Genomic DNA, 6,831 nt, shown 5'->3' with positions numbered 1-6,831 from the left:
ACCCACCAGACAGATGTTTTCCACTTGTCTTGCCTCCTCCCTGGCCAGGCAAGGTTTTGAATCAAGAAAGGGAAAATATAATTGCAGTGAGGAGTCAAACATCTTTGCCCTTGAAAGAGGAAAGTCATTCATGTGCTCAGTGGGAACTTTCTGAGTGTGGCCCTGGGATGCGGTGGGGTCACAGGCTCCCTCCCTCAAGGCACTCACAGTCTGGTGGAGGGGACGCGAGAGAGATCCTGGTTGGGGAGCAGCCCCCTGAGCAGCCCCCCAGGGTGGAAGGCCTGGGAAGGGGCCTTGGAGGGGAACTGAGAGCTCTCCAGGGGAAGGAGGGTGTACACTGCTGGGAAAGCATCTGCCAAGGGACAGCAATCGAGGAAGGGGGTGTGTTGGGGAGAGGGTGGGGCTGGCCTTTGGGTGCATGTGGCAGGGAGAGGCCAGATGGAGCTGGGTGCCAAGGAGGGCTCTAGGGCTGCATCCCAGAGGGACAGGGGGAGCTTCTGGAGAATCTGAGCAGGGTGCTATGCGGTCATACCTCGGAGGGCAAGCTGGAGGCAGCAGGTGCAGGCAATGGTCCAGGTGGGCCCAGCTAGGGAGGGGACAGGGCTTGAGAAATGCTCGGGAGATCAGAGCAATTCATCCTGAGGAGCCTCAGGCTTGAGGAATGAAGGAGGGGCTGAGTATGTCCCAGGTGTATGACCCCACTGGGCTCCAGGTTCAGGTCAGCTGGCTGGAGCAGGTCACGTTCTGGCCAGAAGGAGCAGGGTGCGAGGAAGGTATGAGGGTGAGGAACACACACACACACACACACACACACACGGGGCGGGGGTTCGGGGGCGATAATAACAGACATTTACTGAGTGCTTACTCTGTGCGTAAGCACTTCACACATACTATCTTACTGACTTCTCCCCATTTTACAGATGAGAACACTGAGCTTGGGAGAGAGCACATAGGTCCCTGTAGACGTGGCTGGGGATGCCAGAGCTGAATCCTAAATCAGGCAACCTGAGTGCGGAACTGCTTTGCCACCTGAGGCTCAGACAGCAGACCCTCACCTTGGGTGACACTGTGTGGCTGTCCAGTGGGGTTGGCATTGGGTCTGAAAGCTCCCTGAGCATTCCCCAAGCTACTCACTGGACAAAGCTGCTCCTCTTAAGCCAGTGTGGATGCTTTTCAGATCCCTTCCTTCCTGTTGTTTAACGGGGCCCTGGGTGTGTAGAGCTGGACTATGTATCATCTTTGTTTATGACACTCTCTGAGCTCCCCACGGAAGACCCTCTTCCTCTTCCCTGCCTCCCTCCCTGTCCCTTCCTCCTTCCCTTCCTTCCTGTATGTTAATCTAATAAACACCCGTTAATCAACATCCAACAAGAAAGCTGGAACCCTGACAACAATTGCCATGTTGTGTTCCTCCATCCAGAACTTTCCTCCCCCAACCCAAGGGAACAGATTTCCATAAATCTTCTGTTTATCATCCCCCTGGTTTCATTTGATCACATCTAAATATAACCTCAAAAATATTTTTAATTTTGGTCATGTTTAGCTTTAAAAAGGGCATTATGCTGTATAATTTAAAAAAAATGTGAAGTTTTAGAACAGTTTTGGATTTACGGAAAAATTGAGAATGCAGAGAGTTTGTGTAATCCTTTTGGACTTTCTTTTTTTCTCCCAAAATTATATTGCTGTTTTGGAAAGCATTTTTGGCATTGTCTCATGAATGAGCCTTTACATACCTCACATACCAGCAATTCTTCTCCTAGGTCTTACCAGGATGTTCATGGCAGCACCATTGCTAGTATTAAAACGTTGGACACAGCCCACATCCTGGCAACAGAAATAGACAAGTAGATAAATGAATTATGGTGTATTTAGACATTGGGATATTATGGAGCAGTAAAACTGAATGACAGTGGGGACACAAATATGAATGAATCCTAGAATCTAATTTGAATGGATATTCAAGTAAAATAAAAGGAAATCTGAGATTTTTCCCTCCTTGGTGCATAGGGGACCCCAAAAAGTTGTCCAGCATTTAGGGGCAATTGTGGTCAAAGGCCACCACCTTTTGAGAACAGGATGGGCAGATGTCAACAGAAGAGGGCGAGACTCTGTCTGCAGGAGGACCACCTCCAAGGTTGGTTTGGAGCTTGAGGTGTGGCCAAGTTGAATCAAGGTGACCAGAACTGGAGGTACCTGTAGAGGGTTATAATGCACCACAGTTGAAGCTGGGGAGCCAGTGTGGGAGGGGCCTCCGCTAGGCCTGGAGAGGGAGAGAGAGAGAGAAGACAGCTCCCAGGGGAGTGGGATGGGGAGACACCCTGAAACTGGCTGAACAAGCATTGTGGTCACCAGAGAACGGCCCAGAGCGGGGCGGGGGAACTTCTCCAAATGCTGCCCCAGCTGAACAAACTGTCCCTTAGCCTCATCCAATTTCCATGCTCACTTAGCAACCCTCATATTTTTCTAAAATAATTTTTATTGTAAAACAGTGCATCCTTATAAAAGAAAAAATTTAAATGCATAAAATAGAGAGAAGGAACAAAAACCATCCATGCTTTCAGTGCTCACTTTGGACTACATTTAGGCGTATTTTATTTCAGCCTTTTCCATATACTAATAATTATATCATGCCCATTATTTTAACTCATGTCTTTTATCCAAGCACACTTTTGCAATGTAAACCTTTTGTGGTCATAATCTTTAATGAATGTATATAGTTCATTGAGTGGAATCTATCTATCTATTTATCTATCCACCTATGTATCTACCCATCCATCCATCTATCCACCCTATTGATCACTGATCTATCTACCCATCCATCCATCCATTTATCTGTCCCACCTTCACTTCATAGAATATATTCTATAGAAAATATATATTTTTTATTCCAATGGTTGTTCTCCAATGGCTGGTTATTTTGGCTGTTTCTAGGTTTTCACTATTATAAGTAATCTTGCCAGGAATATCTTGGGGCAAAAAGCTTTTTCAGTATTCAAATTATTTCCTTAGGAGACATTCCCAGAAGTGGAATTATTAGATCAAAGGGTTTGAATATATTTAAGCCTCATGATACTTGCTGCCAGATTGCTTTCCAATTGTATGGCAACAACTCACCCTCCTGCAGGCATCCTGTGATCAAGCGTATTTCACTGCACCTTCATGAGCATTGAGCATCTAATTTTTAAATAGCTCTGCTAATTTCTGATGACCAGTCTATGGAAATCAATGACATCCTAGAAAAGACAGGAGCTGTCCTAGAGGGCCAGGTCCTGGGAAAACTGTCCTCCAGTGTGTATTATGCTGCTGTCCTATTGACCACAAGTTTGCCATCATTTGACTCCAAGTGAGCCAGTCCCTTGGGCAAGACGACCAAATGGAGTTCTATGGTCAGCTGAGCTGAGGCCCAAACCCATGGATTTGAAGGTCAAAGGATCCAGTCAGGAGTCTCTCTGGCCCCTCGTAACCGCAACTGTTTCTGGAGAAATGAATGCCCTAGAAGGAAAGAAAAATATGAGAGTGCCAGTCATTGGTGCACCTTCTATTTCACTCCTATCAGTGCAAAATGAACAAACCTTTTCAAACATTATAAAGAGAAAGGGAAAGGATTTCATTCAAGCCCAAGGTAGGACAGCTGCCCGGGATACACAATCCTCACGAAGAAGAGAGTGCTCCGGGGAAGGAACATTTGGTGCAGGGTGATGTGTCTTTTACATAAAGAATGACAAATCATCATGAAGAAGTACATTCCAGAAAGTTACAGACCTTATCTTATGTTTTTAATATGTGCAAGACTGTATGACTTGAATATTTGGGAACCAAGGAGATTTTTTGTTATGTTTTTCTTATCTTTATGTCTGGAATGCTCCTTTTTGGTTATTTATTATTTTTTTTAAAGAAGCAGACATACAGTGTGTGCTCGGGGCAGAAATAGAGCCCGTGTTTTGAGATTTTGCCGAGTCATTTTGGACTTTGGCAAAATGTTGAAGGAGAGCTTTCCTGGGAGCCCAGAGAAAAGTTGAAAATTTCCCTTATCACTCCTGTGTTCTCCTCACCAGTAGATCTGCAGTTTGTTCAGGCAGTTTTGTAGATGCCCTGAGCTCATAGTGGGAGCCCGGACCCCAGCCCCAGGAGACGAATCACAGCTGTAGTACGGCTGGCATAATAACATCATTCCCACTGGCCAATCAGTGGTCCCAGGCAGGTATACGATGCCATTTTGGTCAATAAAGTGTAGGTAGAAGTTGGCCAGAGTAGAAGTAGAGTAAAAGTTGGGACACCTTTGACTCGCATGACTCTTTAGCCCTTTGCCCTCTGCTCTTTTTGCTGCCTGGAATGCACATGGAATGCCCTCTTGTGACTGCGCTGACAAGCATGAGGACAAAAGCTACTACAGCAAGAATGCCTGAGCAGAAAGATAGATGAGCCTGTGTCCTTGAGGAGCTGGTCCACTCTTTAATCGCCTGTTCCAAGACTTACTTCCTGCTTTGCAGAAAAACAATCTTATGTGTATTTATGTCACTTTGACAGGCTCCTCAGTTACTTGCATCTGAATGCATTCCTACCAAGAGCTGACATTCTGTGGGAGCCAGGATTAATAATGCTAGCTGCTGCGACAATGTTCGGCGGCTAAACACCATTCAGTTTGTTTCTCACTCGTGTCACCATCTGATGTGGGTTAGGCAATGCTCCTCCAAGCTGTGACCCAGAGATCTAGGCTCCTTCCATCCCGTGACATTATCTTTTTCAACACACGCATGGTCTCCGTGGTTGCCATGGAAGGGGAGGGGGAATGCAGACAACCAAGTCCGTGATCTTATGGCCAACCCTGTAAACAGCACGGATTGCTTTTGCTGGCATCTCCTTGGTCAAGACCCTGTCATAGAGCCTCAATCTAACTGCAAAGCAGAGGCTGGGATGTCGTCTTTCTGTATGCTCAGGAGGAAGAAATGGGGTTAGTGAGCTAGCAGCTGGTCTCTACTCCACACTCGCTGAAAGGGAACCATCCCAGAGATGAACACGTTGGCATCACAGTTTGCCAAAGACCCATCTGGGAATGTGGGCTCTGGATCTGGAAAGCGAGACTGCTCTAATGTGCAGTGGCCGAGCTGTGTCTGAAGATTGGCAGTCTGTCATCGGCGTCCAGGGGCAACCTTGCCAAATGCCTGATTTCTGTTTTTGTTGCTTTGCTTTGGAAAAAAAAAGTGATATTGACATTTTTCAGAAGTGTGATTTATTTAGGTGTTTTTTAAAAAAGATTTTATTTATTTATTCATGAGAGACAGAGAGAGGCAGAGACACAGGCAGAGGGAGAAGCAGGCTCCCTGCAGGGATCCTAATGTGGGATGCAATTCCAGGACCCTGGGATCACTCCCTGAGCCAAAGGCAGATGCTTAAATGCTGAGCCACCCAGGTCATCCCAGAAGTGCGATTTAAAAAATACTAAGACTCCCTCCCTCCCTCCCTCCCTCCCTCCTTTCCTTCCTTCCTTCCTTCCTTCCTTCCTTCCTTCCTTCCTTCCTTCCTTCCTTCCTTCCTTCCCTTCCTTCCATTTGTATATCCTGAAGAGTTGGGTGACCTGTGGCTTGGTTTGGAATGGACTCATCGGGATCTAAATCAGTTTGGTCAGAATGTCTTCTCTTAGATGCTATTTTCACAAATTCTTGTTAACAGTCATGGGTACTGACTCTGTGCAAAACTCTGGGCCACCCTTGGGGCCCAGATACAACCAAACAGTGTTCTTGCCCTCAAGGAACCTGTCGTTTTGCCATCATACATGTCCACAATAAGAGGGGAAGGACAGGAGGCAGCCAAAATGGGTGTCATGGCTGAGACCCCAGGGTTTATTGCACCACATGTGGTCACACAGGGGAAACTCACCGGTCAGGGCCTTTAAGAAATCTTGGTGCCATCATTCATTCACTATCAGGCAGTGTGTGCAAAATGCTAAGGACCGTATCTGAGATGTGACACACTCTTTCCATTCATTCATTCATCTAATTGGGAAGGAATCCCTGTTATGTTCCAGGCCCTGGGCTGATGCTGAGGATAGGTAGAGAAGGCTCTATAGGGTTGTAAATCTGGCAATCCAGTTCCGAAGCTCCCATCCAGCTGAGGAGCTGATCAGACAAGCAGACAATTATAGCACAGTGATGGGAGGTGTACTGTTCATTGTGGGAGCACACAGATGGGAGGTAGGGAGGGCTTCCTGGAGGAAGTGGCACCTAAGCAGAACCATGAAGGATGAATAGGCAGGAGCTGGCCACGCAGAGATGTTATATAATTCACAGGTCTCAAGGCAAAACGAAAATGCAGGGCCTCTTATTTAAAAAGCAAGGACCAGTGCCATTTCAAGGCGCTAAAATACAAAGCTTTCCCCATTTCTTCCACATTTACCTCTCTTGTCTTATCATAGGGTTTTTACTTGTATTTAATGATTTTCTACATAAAGAACAATTAAAAATTAAAATTATTGGCACACATTTGACCGGTCATCTTTATATTGTGCAATACCGGTTTTAAATGGAGATCTAAGAGCCTTTAGCTTGTAAGCGGAATCGCTGAAACGACATGTCCTATTTCAAAGGTCCTGCCCGCACATGAACTTCATTCTTACCAGAAAAGTGAGAACACTCAACTATTTTTGTTTTGCTTCTTGACGAAATCACATTCTGCCCACGTGCTGGGCCTTCGCCTTCCTGCTGAGCCAGGAAGGGCTGAGTCAGAGGGAACTATGGGGGGGCCGTCTCTCCCGGTCCTTCAGCACCTTCAATTTTGGCAGAAGTGATTGGCTAATGCAGGGACCTCATGTGACTAAGAGAGGGTGACGCAGTG

Source organism: Canis lupus, chromosome 28, assembly GCF_011100685.1.
Source record: "Canis lupus familiaris isolate Mischka breed German Shepherd chromosome 28, alternate assembly UU_Cfam_GSD_1.0, whole genome shotgun sequence".
NCBI classification, from domain to species: Eukaryota; Metazoa; Chordata; class Mammalia; order Carnivora; family Canidae; genus Canis; species Canis lupus.
Note: the sequence above shows the minus strand (reverse complement) of the source record.